Consider the following 13,895-nt stretch of genomic DNA (forward strand, 5'->3'; position numbering starts at 1 on the left):
GAGGGAGACTCCCGAAGTCTCCTGAGGGCGGCTCCCAACGCCAGTCAGCATCTCTGTTGACAAAGCAGTCTTCAACCAGGGCGAGGGTCTGCAGGGGGTGAAGCAGAAAGCTCGTGTGTTCGGGCTGCGTGGGGCTTCGTGAGCCATCGGAAGGACGCCCTCTGACTCCAGGAGGTGGCAGCCCTCAGGGAGGGCCTAGCGGACACGCGACACGGGTAGACGTACTTTAAAAGACAGCTCCAGGCGGTGGAGAGCGGGGGCCGGGGGAATGGGCTTTAGGGACAAGTGTTGAGATGGGAAGATCGGGGAGGTCACCCAGGTGCTCTGGATGCGATATGCTGACAGTGGCTGGAACGTCGGAGTGAGTGTGGGAGCGACAAGAAGTGGTCAGATTCCGAACGTGTTTCAAAAGGAGACCTTGGCTCATAATCTTGCCATCGACAATGAGGGTTCAGTTATTTCACAAACTGACCCCAACACACACACACACACACGCACACACACCCCTCGTCCCAGTGCAGCTCAATCACAAACTTGACTTCAGTCAACACGCCACGTTCTCCTATCACATCTGCTTGAGTTACGCGTGGAAGAGAGTCAAGTCTCGGAGACTGGAGCTGAGCCCCTTCAGAGAGCGTCAGAGTCCCTCATCCATTCTCAGAACTGTTTGTAAACCAGGATGAAGCATTTTCACCCAAAATCAACTGGTGTTAGAGTAACTCTTCTTTAAACCACAGGTGTATTTGAGTGAGAGTTGGCAATGCTGCCAAAGTAGGCAGAGTGGGAGAGAGAATGAGAGAGAGAGAGAGAGAGAGTGAGAGACAGAGAGAGAGGGAAGGAGGGAAAGGGAGAGAGGGGGAGAGAGGAGAGAGAGAGAAAGAGAGCTCGTGAGTGAAACAGAGAGTGCGGGCACAAATTAGAGAGTGAGCAGTGAGTGTCCCCAGGGTGGGACCAGCCCTGTCCAATATTTGTCACTTGACAATGAGTGCTGGTACACACTCTCAACTTTAAGGACAGATAAACCAGACCATGCGATTCTCAATGAGCAACTAAGGCTGTGTGGCTGATTAAAATCTACCTTAGTTTTCTGTTGCTGCAAACAAATTCTGACAAACTTAGTGATTTAAAACCCCCGTTATTCTCTCACCGTCTGCGGGTCAAGGGTCTGAAGACGGCCTAGCTGGGGCCTCACCCAGGGTCTCACAGACTGGGCTCAAGGTGCCAGCCAGGGCTGGGGTCTCGCGCGGGGCTCTGCTGCCCTCCCAGCTCCTGTGGCTGGTGGGACTGCGTCCTTGCAGCTGTAGCAGCACCCGTCATCAAGGGCTCCACTCTGCTCCAAAGGCCACGCGTGGCCCCAGATTCTCTATGGGGCTGCCACGGACCCCGCACAGGCCCCTAAGCCAAGTGGACATGCAGGGTCTCCAAGTCTTGTGGCAGAGCTGCTGGCTGTGCCTCCCAGCCCAGCGCGAGGACATGCGGTGTCTCAGCCCCACTCGGCCGCCAGGGCTGGCTCAACCACACATAGGACCAGACTGGGAGTGGGTTGCCACCACATTTTAAGGAAAGCCACCAATACTGTGCTTCCCTATTAGTGACAGGGGTATGGGAACTGGCAAAGTGTCCTCCCCTCCGGAGATGATGTGCTCGCCTTATCCTCTGCAGCTCACTCGTGGCCAGCATCCCCTGCTACGGCAGGCGGTTTCTACAGAGAAAGAGAACCAGTACCATCTCTATCTCTATCTCTTCCCTTATCTGTATCATCTCTATCTATACCAATCAATCTAGAGAGAGAGCGTTTAAGGAGTCGGCTCGCATGATCGTGGCAACTGGCAAAAACCCATAAGGCGGGCCAGCAGACTGGAAACTCAGCTAAAAGTTGATAGCGCAGTTTTGAGTCCAAACACTAGAAACTGAGACAGAATTTCCACATTGCCGTGGATGGCGGAATCCCTGCTTCTCTGTGGCACCTCGGTCTTCTGCTCTGAAGGCCCCGGCTGATTGCGGGACCCCCCATCACGGAGGGTAACCTGCTTTCGTTAAAGTCAGCGGACTGTAAATGTTAACCTCACATACAAAACACCTTCACAGGAACGTCCAGACGGGTGTTTGGCCGAACAACGGGGCACCCTAGTCTCACCAGGCTGACACATGAAATGGGCCATCCACGGTCTTGTCCTCGTCCTCAGGGCACCTGCTGCTCCCCGCACCTCTCACCTGCTCGTCCACACATCCTCCCAAACGCTCCCAGTGTAAAGGAACATCGCCTGGCAGTTTATTTGATGGAGGAGTGTTCCAGGTTTTTATTGCTGCAAAACAAACCATGCCCAGACAGTGGCCTAAAACAACACAATCACACGTATTGTTACCCCTCGTGGTTCTGGGTCGACCAAGTTCAGCTGGACAGCTCTCCCCAGGGTCTCTCATGTAAGACCAGTCAGGTGGTGGCCATGGCGGGGCCCCCTGAAGGCGTCTGCGCTCGCGAGCCTGGCTCCAGGGCTGGGGCGGTGACAGCTTATGCATTTTCTGTGTGGCCTCTCCACACGGTGGCCCCAGGGCAGCCAGACTTCTTACAGGACCGTGGAGTTGCTGAGAAGGCAGATCTTGTGCGCTCTCACCACACCCTTCAAGAAATGGTAACTCTGTGAGGTGACCGATGTGTCAACGAACCCTGCTGTGGTCATCGTTTCACGACACATATGCATATCAAATCAACACTTTGTACACCTTAAACTTACACAACGTTCTGTGTCACTTCTGTCTCAATAAAGCTGGGAAAAATTTTAAAAAACAAGAAGGACAGCTGGAGGTTCTAAGAGCAAGTGTCCCAGGAGAAACAGGCCCAGCTGTGTGGCCTCTTGTCTGGGCCTCAGAAGTCGCACAACATCACCGAGGCCCGCCCAGGCTCAAGGAAAGGCCACACGGAATCTGAGGACACGTGTCGAAACTACCACAGAAAGCTTCCTCCTCTGTGATTTGCTCTGAAACGCCCAGGCTCTGAGTGTAACTTTAGATGTGGCCTCGTGCAGGGCGAGTCCCACAGCGAGGAAACTACGGAGCTTCCCCAGGAGGGCTGATGGATGCCTCTGCAGGGCCCTGAGCTCCTTCCTCCCGTGGACCCTGCTCCATGGTCAGCGCCCCGCTTCCCGTCTCAAGCTGAACTGCCACAGACAGGCCCTTAAATTCAACTGTTGTTGTAACTTAGGAAACCGCTGGATCTGTCTTTGCTCTTGACTTTTATCTACCATCACCCTGTGGGAAAAAGAGATGAGAGATTCTGCTAACACATCTTAGGAAGCCCTGCGTGGGGGCCCCGTGTGGGATTTGAACTTCTTTTTCCTCCATCTGCCCAGTGCAAGTAATAGCAGTCATTCTGCACCAGAGACCGGAGGCCTCGAGCTGCTGGTGCTCTGTGCTCTGTCTAAGGATGGCTCCAGAACTCGACCCACTGAGCACTGCAGTCCAGGTGACCACAGGCCAAAGTGTAAGATACAGTTTCCTGTTTAGCCATTGGACCCTATTTCAGCTTTCTGTACTTGTATATCAAACCACCCCAGAACTTAGTGACTGAAAACAACCATTTGTATTTCTCGTGGTGGGTTGACTTCTGCTGGTCTTGCTTGGGGTCACTCCTGTGGCTGGTTCCGCTGGTGGACGGACTGGGTGGGAAGGTCCCGGGTGCTGACCGATGGCTGGGGCACCTCAGTTCCCTCCACACGGCCTCTCTCAGAGCCTTCCTCGAACCGCCAGAAGAGCTCCCAACCCCTGTTCCATGCTGTTGTGGCCTCACTATCTTCCCTTTGTTGTACCAACTGCAGTTGCAATTTAATGCTTCTCGTGTCATTATTCACCAGACACCTGCTCTCTCACCCCAGGGCAAACTCCGCGTGGACAGGCGCTGCCGTCGTCCTGTCCAGAACCGCCTTCTCAGCCCCAGCACGGGGCTGCCCCTGCGTCAGGACTGCAGTCTGTAGCCACAGAATGAAGCAGTAAACGCACAGGAGACGGTGCAGATCCTGGCTCACTTACTCACTGGCTCTGTGACTTGATAATCAGGGTTCCCATCTGAAAAGCAAGAAACATAGTAACTTTCCCTCTTGGTCGCCATGAAGGTGAAAGCAGGAAACAGACACACATGTGCCAAGCACGAGCCGTCCGTGAGAAGCCTGTGGGCAGCCAGTCTCCCGGGGTCAACTACATGGAAGGATGGCTAAATATTCAACCCTTGGGCAAGTCGTGGTGCCTTAAGAGATTCCCCCCAAGGCATTCAGGAATTCATGTCTCCTTCAGGGAATGGAGGAAGGGGAGGATAAGGAGGGACTCTTAAGAGAGGCTGTTGGGAATGAGTGGACCAGCCATAGAGTGTTGACTGACCCCTGGGACGGCGGAGAATTAGCATAGATGCTGAATGTCAACTGGAGGCCAAGCCCTGTGATGCAGCCTGAGACAGCTTCCTCTGCTTTGTATGTGGGACGCCTCCACAGCATGGCTGATGAGCGGAGTAGATCCGCACCCAGGATCCAAACCCACGCACCCGGGCCACCAAAGCAGAGCACGTGGAACTTTAACCGCTGGGCCATGGAGCCGGTCCCATCATACTTCTAGCTTATAACTTCTTTTTTTTTTTTTACCACAAACACATATTCATTCTGTAACAAGAAAATAGTAAACAATAGCTATAGAACAACACCACCACAGCCCCAGGGCTGCCTCTATTCTGCACGCCCCGGGTCCAAGGTGCTGGTCTCTTGGTACTCGGGAGCCAGGTTGTCGATCGGAACCCGAGGCAGGCTGAGCCTGAAGCCAGCAGGTTGGGGCTCCCAGCTGTGGGGCTGGAGGAGCCAGGCATTCAGGGAGGGAGGTGCATCACCACCAGGCTGGGAAGCCGAGGGACCACAGCCTGGGGGCCTACAGGCTGTCTTCCTTCCTTCCATCTCCTGAAGTGTGTGGCCTGAGACTGCCAGGGCTGGGGCCCTGGGAAATGGCAGGGAGATCCGAGCTTTGAAAGAGCTCCCAGCGTCGCCCCTGCGCTTCTGAATGTCACTTGCACGAACGTCCTGGACCTCTCCTTTGAGTCCAAATATGCCAAGAGGGACACCTTCAGGCAAACAGCCCCTGGTGACCGTCCCTGGGGAGGCTGGGTCTGTGCACTGTGGCTGGATGAGCAGGGAGGTTGCGGGCCCACACCACACGTCACAAGGACGCAGCTCTGCCAAGCTCCTTCCTTCAGTTTGGAAGGATTTTGATGGGATTTGCCCCCCTGAAGGACCAGCACGTCCTAGTGACACAGGCGGCTGAAGGAAGCATTAATTTGCAATGTTTTGGCGTCTCTTAAAGCTTGTTTGACCTCTTCTCCCCAAACCCTCTCCTTCCCCCGACGAAGACCCACAAAATCACGGGAAGAAAATCCAGCTTCCTCCTTGCCACTGCGCCAGGGCAGTGCGGCGTTTGCGTCTGGGGGCAGCTGCAAGTGGGTTTTGAGGCCGGCGCCGCAGAGGGTCCACGAAGCGGCCCAGCGAGCTGAGGGGGCCTGCGGATGAGGCTGTGCCCGTGGGGAGGGTGGTTCCCAGAGCTGAGGCCCGAGGCCCGGAGGTCTCCTGCTGGCTGTGGGGATTAACTGTCCCAGAAATGCCTGCAAAGTGAATTTCAGTAAACTAACACATATTTCTGCATTGATTTCCGTGATAAAATCAAAACTTCTTTCCCATAGAAAACAATTCTAGCCACAAGCTATAATAAAATATTATACTTTAAAATGTGCTGCGTTAGAATGAGAAATGCAGTTTTCCCAGGAAACCAACTAAAAATAAATCGCAAAGCACACTCTCTGTATTAGAAGTTTAAGTATCCTGTCAGAAGCTACATTCGCTTGGGCAAAACCCCCAGGAGGGGAGACATTCTCCATTTTGATACACTAAACGTTTAGCTATTTCTCTTAAAAGGGTTTATCTTTTGAATGTGATCTTTTCATTGTTTCCCAAATAAATTTTAGGGTCTTTGCTTGCCATTCTCTAAGTTTGGCCATGCTGGTGGTCTCTATTTTTTATAAAAGTAATTATTTTGATGGTTTTCTTTTTTTGTAAGTGTAGGAATTTGCAGAGAATCAAGTTTAAAAATCCAAGTCAGGGGGACGGCCCAGTGGTGTGGCAGTTAAGATCACACACTCCACTTCAGCATCCTGGGGTTCACCGGTTCGGATCCCAGGCACAGACCTAGCACCGCCTATCAAGTGGTATCAAGTACTTAACACAACTTGGTGTGGGCAGGCACCCCACACATAAAATAGAGGAAGATGGGCACAGATGTTAGCTCAGGGCCAATCTTCCTCAGCAAAAAGAGGAGGATTGGCAGCAGATGTTGGCTCAGAGCTAATCGTCCTCAAAAAAAAAAAAAAATCCAAGGGGCCGGCCCCATGGCCGAGTGGTTGAGTTCATGCACTCCATTTCGTCGGCCCAGGGTTTCGCCAGTTCGGATCCTGGGCGCCAACATGGCACACTCATCAGGCCATGCTAAGGTGGCGTCCCACATACCACAACTAGAAGGACCCACAACTAAAAATACACAACTATGTACTAGGGGGCTTTGGGGAGAAAAAGGAAAAATGAAATCTTAAAAAAAAAATCTGAGTCAGAAGGGACCATAAGGCCCCCGGCTTCTCTCTCTCACCGTTAGGAGAAATGCCCTCAGCAATGCCCCTGGTGGACAGTGACCAACTCCACCGCCATCCGTGAGGGAACACTGGGCGCCACCACCAGGCTTTCCCTCGCTGAACTGAGTGGAGTCAGCCTCCCCTCGTGTGACATGGGACCAGAGCGATGCTTCCACGGGACGCCCACAGAGCCCCCAGGGTCAGCTCTTCTGCACTCCGAGGGCTTCCCGCCTGAGCGTGCCGTCAAGGTCAAGCGAAGGACACACCTTGAAGTGAGATTCCTCCTTTCTGTGCAGCACGCCACCCGATTCTTCACCTGATCATCACAGCTCCCCAAGCCATCCCCTCTGCCCGTTCAGCATCCTGGGGACGCGTTTTCTCTGGGGACCCCAGAAAGCCCACAGCCTAACAGGAATGGCTGGGTGGGACACAACCCACTGGGAAAGAAAGGGTTATCGGCCACAGACGCAGGCTCTTTTACCTGCCACACAAGAAGAGACCAAAATAAAACCAGGAATGCCAGGCTTACGGCAAGAAAAGAGTTTTATCAAAAGGCAGCCAGACGAGGAGATGGGAGCGCGTTAGAACTCAGATCCACCTCCTCGAAGGGAAAAAGGAGGGTTTTTATGTAAGGTTTGGGGGTAGGGGGGCGCCTGTGGCCTTGCTAGTTGGCACCTTCCCACGAGCCCGCGTTTGGCCTCGTGAGGCTGTGCACCGAAGACACGTTCCCTCCCTGGAAGCTCCCTCTCAACCTGGCTCAGTCTGCTTTGCCGGTCTTCATGGTGGGATTCTCTTCGGTGCAGACTGTTCAGCTTTTCTGAAAACTGCTCCTTGGGTTGGCTTAGGTTGGGTGCAGAGGGGTGCTGCTGGGAGGGTGGCAGGGAGAAGCGTCCACCGGCCTGCCCGCCACCCGCGTCAGGAGGCTGGGGACACACGCGGGGAGGGAGGTGTCTGTGCTGCAGGAAAGCAGCAGGCCAGCGGGCCCCACTGTGCTCCCGGAGTAGCTGCATCGCCCGCCCCGGGCTGGTCATCCGCCTGAGGGCTCCGGCCGGCCCTCTCCCGCCGACTGAGACCCTCCAGCCAGGAGCCCAGCGGTCTCTGGGCCTCCAGCGCTTCTCCTTCATCTCACGTTTGAGAACCACGCCCCAGAGGGATGTTTTCTAGCTGGTAGTTCCACTGTCACGCACGTGTGACTGAATACGCCATCAGAAGTCAAATTAGGGGTGACAGTGTCAATGATTTCTGTCAGGTAATCCCAGGAGGACTGATGAGAGAAGCCTCTCATCTAGGGCAGTCTAGAATTTCCCTCTTCCTCAGCAGCACCACAGCCTCGCCAACACCTGCAGCCCTCGTAGTGTGAGCTCTGAGGGTGAAGCCGGGGGTTCCCTCCTCTCTGGTCTGTATATTTCCTACACGATTATTCATACATCTTCATTTTCTGGACGTTAAGAAAGCTCGTTTCTAGTTCTTTATATATGTCATAACTGAATAGTTGGCCAAATGTTGATGAAAAAAATACACAAAGTGATCTGAAAAAAAACCTGGTTCTTTAAACCAAATCAAAAAATAGAAACCTCCCCAAAAACCACACACTTGTTTTCTTTTGATATTTTTCTGGTACAAACCAGCAACAAAATGCTTCTCCCTCTCCTGTTCTGCCTTCCTCCACAAAGGACGGAGGAGTCTTAAAGGAAGACATTCGACGTAATGAGACAGACACGAAGATGGAGGCGTCGGGAAGCCTCGTCCAATAGCTTTCCCTCGGTGACGGGTTTTCAGGAGTGACTTACGTGGTTAAGCAGGACAGGTGCCACTCAGCTGATCTCTGCGGCTGCCACACCCACCACCAGTGTGAGCTGTCACCAGCACCCACTCCCTCCGCCTGTCCCCAAGAGATCGGTCTTGGAAAGACCCCGTTCTCCCCTCCCCTGCTGCCAACCTGGTTGCTCAGCCCGTTCACTCACACCGTTGGCGACAAGGACAAGACCACTCTGCACATGGACAGAAGACCCTCCGGTCCCCCAGAGATGCCCACCACTGCTCCTGGCTTCCTGTGAGCTGTCCGGCTGGGGTCTATGGTCTGGGGTCTACAGCCGGGCGCCCTCTCTCCCGCTGGTACGTGCTCTGCTTTGCGCCCCTCCTTGTGTCGCCTCTGTCGAGTGCCACCACGACTCTCCTTCCCGAAACTGTGGATCCTGTTCCTCCCTCTACGATCCTACTTCCAGCTTTGACCCCAGCAAGAGAGGTGTTTACCCTCTCAGTCCCCAGGATCTGGAGGCGCCGGGCCACGGGACCGACTGCGTCGGTCCCTGGAGAGGTTTCTGAGTGACGGCGATTCTGAGAGAAGGCGCAGGCCTGTAGAAGCGAGCTCCCTGTCACAAGCCCTGCCACTGAGTGCATATTTCTAGTGCTGCCCGCGTTGCCCAGGGGGCCAGCAGGCTGCAGAACCGTGTCATAGTCATACCCAAGGCCACCATGTCAGCTGCCTCTAAATGCCACCAGAAGATTTATTCTCTTGGAGGGAATATCGAGCTCAGACCCTAGGAGAAGCTGCCCAGGCCTCGGCTCGTTACGCCCCAGCGATCCCCAGTTACTGAAGATTTGCAGCACCGGCAGCTGTTCAGATGCTCGTGGATTCAAATAGAGGTCTCCAAGCTTCACCAGGCCACACTTCCACGTGGGGCCCGGTTTCCCTCAGTGGAAAGCCACCTGTGAGGGACACTCACCCCCAGGGTGGCCCCCAACTTCCACACCACTGGAGATGACAACGCCTCACCTCCCCCCTTTGGAACTGGACATTACCTCCTCACCCACCTTCAGCCCCTCGCCCACACCAGTCCACGCTGGCTTCCGTCAACTGGACGTTGGTTCCCCAACTCCTGAGTCGGGGTCTTGATCCATACAATCCGCTGATCCCCCACCAGCCATTTCCCTGGAATTATAAAGTGCCTGACCACTGATCTCTGTGACCCCCGTGCGCTCTGCAGAATTGTGAATCATAAACCCCATGATGGTGAGGCCACCGTAGCGGGATCAAGACCCTATGGGCTGCTAAACGCCGCCAGTGTCCCACGCCACGCCTCCTCCCCACCCTTCTGACCAACCAGCTCCCCGAAGGCCCCCTCTCTGGGGCTGTTAGAAAAGTCTCAAGACCTTTGCGCCCTGTGCTACCAACCACAACGCGGAGGCCTCCCACTGGGCCCTGTTGGGCACCCCACTTCCTCGGGCCACCAACCTCCACAGCTGCCACCCGAGCACCCATCACCCACCTGCCTGCGACTACAGCGCCCCTCGGTACCCACTCAAACCCTGAGGATGTCGAGCGGAACCACACACGTGGCGGCCCACGTGAACCTGGCCACACAGAGGTGTGCCTGCGCCTACAATGCTGATGCTGTTCTGAAATGGGCTGGACGGTCCCGAGTCCCATGCCACACAGCTTCCCCAGAGATGTGAACATTTGGGAAAAGTCAGGGCCTCCAATATCATTCATTCGCAGAGTCCGACATCCAGGTACCTTTTATGTGTGTCCAGATCTCCACACAGTCCGGCGAAGGCCTCTGTTCTCCCAAACCCCACCTACTACCCGTGGGTAAAGCCAGAAATTATCATGCCCCAGCCCATGCCTCCATGACCAGACTGCCACCCAGCGAAGATGGACAGCACCTGCTGCACTCCCCTTCCCCTCCCTAACAACAGGGCCTGTGTACGGAACCCCGGTGGCACTGACACCGCTGGAAGACCTCCATTCTCTTCAGAAAGTCACAGCTCAGGCCTCTGGCCTTCGTCCCTGCATTAACGGGTTTGGCTGTAACAGTGGGAGCAAGTGGAACAGGCACAGGTGCTGCCGTCCAGTCAAACAAAACCACGTCATCTCATAACCAACAGCCGTCTGCGTCTCACTGGACACGTTCCAGAAACATCCAGAACCTCGTCTCTAACAAAGGAAGTGCACGGACCCCACAGCGCTTGTAGGGAGAAGGGCTTAGGGGTCGGCCGGGACCCTGAGCTGAGCTGGGCCTCTGGAGGCTCGTCTGCAGAGTGGGGACGATAGCTGTGCGAATCACGATAGCTTGTCGTGAGTCCCCAGAGGGACAGCGTCTTGCTCCTCTCATTGTCCAGGAGCCCGCCGTGAGCTTGTTTCCTTGCGAACTCAGCTGTGTTTTGTTTTCAAAGAGCTGATCTCCTTCTAAATAGCTTTGATTGAAAACTGACATAACAGAGCATCTTTTCAATGTCAATTTGCCTCTGTCGTCCTCTCCACAGTCTTGTCTGTACATTCCTTGTTCCAACAGACGTCTGGCCTGAGACCATCGCTCCTTCAGATGCACCTGGGGGAGTGGGAAGCGCCCCAAATCAGGCAGCAGGAGAGGAGGCCGGGTGCACTGAAGGCCAGCTCTGCCGTGGGGCAGCCCCGGTGCTCAGCGCCCAGGTGCTCAGCGCTCCATGCACCCCTGGGGGCCTCAGGCACCGCCAGTCCCCACAGCCTTTGACATGGGGCGGCTCCCAGAGTCCCAGCCAGCCTGTGGCAATGCCTGGTTTGCCCTCCTCACGCTCCCACCCTCTGACCCTTTCCCACGCTGCACTGTGGCTCCTGTGGACGAGGAGGCTCGTAAATCAGCGGGGAACACAGCACACACAGCCCCATTCAGCTGTCGCCACCTCCGGGGGCATCTCCGTGACGAAGCCCCTCTTGCGAGAGCTGCCACCCCATGCGGAATTCCCCAAACATTCCCCGAGGGGCCACCAGTCCCTGGGCGCACAAGGACCTCCATTGACGCTGCCAGCTGGTCCCCTGGGGCGGTGTGGCCTTGACCGAGTAAGCGATGGAAGGAATCGCACAGCTTCCAAAAGCACATTTCAAAAGCTGATAAAAGATGCACAGCCTCCCAGCACTGTAACCAAACCAGTCCCCGCCCACGGGCCCTGGCCTCAGTTTCCCCAACTGTAAAGTGGAGATGGGACACACACCTACTGTCTCTCTCCATCCTCCCCCGGGATTGCGGGTGGAAACAGACTGAGAACAGGCACCGGGCGGCTCTCAGAGCTCTCGGGGTGGCCTAGTGCTCTCAGAGATGAAGCTACTCGCCGACCGCGGGCTCCCCGAAGCTGAGTCGGATACAGGAATTGGGAGGCAACCCAAATATGGTGGGGGAAGGTCATGAGGGCCTGGGGCAGTGCGGCGAGACTGTGGGACACCTGAGGGCATCCTCAAGGGTGGGGAAGCGGGGTCCTGTCCACCGACTCCTGACCCTGGGCGTCTGGCTGCCTCACACCAGGACAGGACCACCGACGTGTGAAGGGACTCCCCGCACAGGACCCCAGAGACCCAGGGGCCGGGCGCTGTGGGCTCTCCTACAGGGGGAGCACGAGGGCCCCGTGTGTTACCCTCCCTGATCCTGGATATGACGGAAACCTCCCCAGACAGACAGACGGGTCATTAAGCAGGCGCTGTGGTGACGGTTCACATTGTCCCAGGGAGTGAAGGAACAGCCGTGGGCGGCAGAGGCTTGACTTCGAACCAGTTCACGGCCTCACCCATCTCCCCTTTGGACGCTGCCTTGTCTCCCGTCAGCTGAGTGCTCCTCTCCCGTCTTCCCTTTGCTTTCAAACAGAAACAGACGCCAGTGAAGCTTTCCCACCATCCCAGGAGCTCTTTGATTGGAAGCCGCCGTGTGTCCCAATCTGGTGAAAACCAAGTGACCGCATCCACGTGGCTCCTCTTTGTGCGAGGCGGTTAAAGGTGCAGGGTTTCACGTGTGTGACACCACACTCCTGGCCCCGAACAGGCGACACGCTGGTTGAAGAAACGAGCAACACACAAGGGAAGCCTCAGCGGGACGGCACCGGGTCGCAGAACTCCGGGAGAGTGAGTCCAGCGCAGCCCCTCGTCACCCGGGAGAAAGCACAGGCCGGCTGCTTCCCGAGACAGCAGCATAGCCTGGCAGCCTGGCGTCCGGGGCCTAAACGAGAAGACAGCAGAGAGCTAGCTCTCTCCCTGCCACGTGAGGACTCGGGGCCAAGGCACCGTGTGTGAGCCAGGAAGGGAGCTCTCCTGGGGAACGGAATTGGCGGGCACCTCGATCTTGGAGGCTCCGGAACTGTGGGGAACAAACTGTGTTGTTTAAACCACTCAGCCTATGGCGTTCTGTTACGGCAGCCTGAGCTGACTGCAACAGTCGCTTACCCTCACAAATTCCCCGGGCACCGTGGTGTAGCCAGTGCTCAAGCAGAAGGACTCCGAACGAGTCCCTGTCTTGGTTCGGGCTGCTATCACAAAATACCACAGACCGGGGCTTAAACAGCGGTCGCCACCTTGTGCATCGATTTCTCGCAGTTCTGGAGGCTGAGCTGTGAACAGCAAGTTGGTGTCTGGTGAAAGCCGGCTTCCCGGGTCATAGACGACCGTCCTCTCCCTGCATCCTCACGTGGTGGGAGGCTCTGTGGAGCCTCTTTCATTAGGACACTGATCCCATTCACAGGGTCTCCACCCTCACGACGTACTCACTCCCCAAGGCCCCGCCTCTGAAACCATCACACTGGGGGTTAGGTTTCAATATGCGAGCTTGCGGGGAACACAAATTCAGTCTACAGCACTCCCCAGGGGCTCCGCCCAGCCACACGGGACCAACACAAACCAGGGCTGTCCCCAGCTTGCAGATGACAAGGGCCCTGGGGAGCATATCAGCCAGGGGTCAACCAGAGACACAGAACCAGTAGGAGATATACATTAAGAGGTTCGTTGCAGAGAATTGGTTTTTGTGATTTGGGGTTCTGACTTGGCAAGTCTGAAATCTGTGGGGCAGGCTTTGTGGAAGGATGGGAACTCTTGGCATGGGCTGAGCCTGCTGTCTGTCGCATAATTTCTTCTTCCTCAGGGAAGCCTCCACTCTGTTCTTGAGGCCCTTCAACTGATTGGATCAGGCCCACCCAGGTCAGCCAGAATAATCCTCCTTACTTAAAGCCAACTGAGGAAGGGCTTTAATCCCATCTACAACATACCTTCACGGAAGCACCCACAGGAGTGTTTGGTTGAATAACCAGGGACTGTAACTCAGCCAAGTTGACACAGAAAGCTGACCATTGCGGGGAAGTGTGAGTCAGAGACTGCAGGAGGTGACAACCACTCAGATACGCGTGAGCAGCCTCCTGCGGCACCCTTTCCGAAGGAGCTGTAGAAATCCCGATGTCTTAAACAGCCTTCTTGAGTTGGTTTGTCTGTCTTCCCTGCTGGTTACATTGTTAACGA

The sequence above is a fragment of the Equus quagga genome, unplaced genomic scaffold (assembly GCF_021613505.1).
Source record: "Equus quagga isolate Etosha38 unplaced genomic scaffold, UCLA_HA_Equagga_1.0 268.2_RagTag, whole genome shotgun sequence".
Taxonomy (NCBI): Eukaryota; Metazoa; Chordata; class Mammalia; order Perissodactyla; family Equidae; genus Equus; species Equus quagga.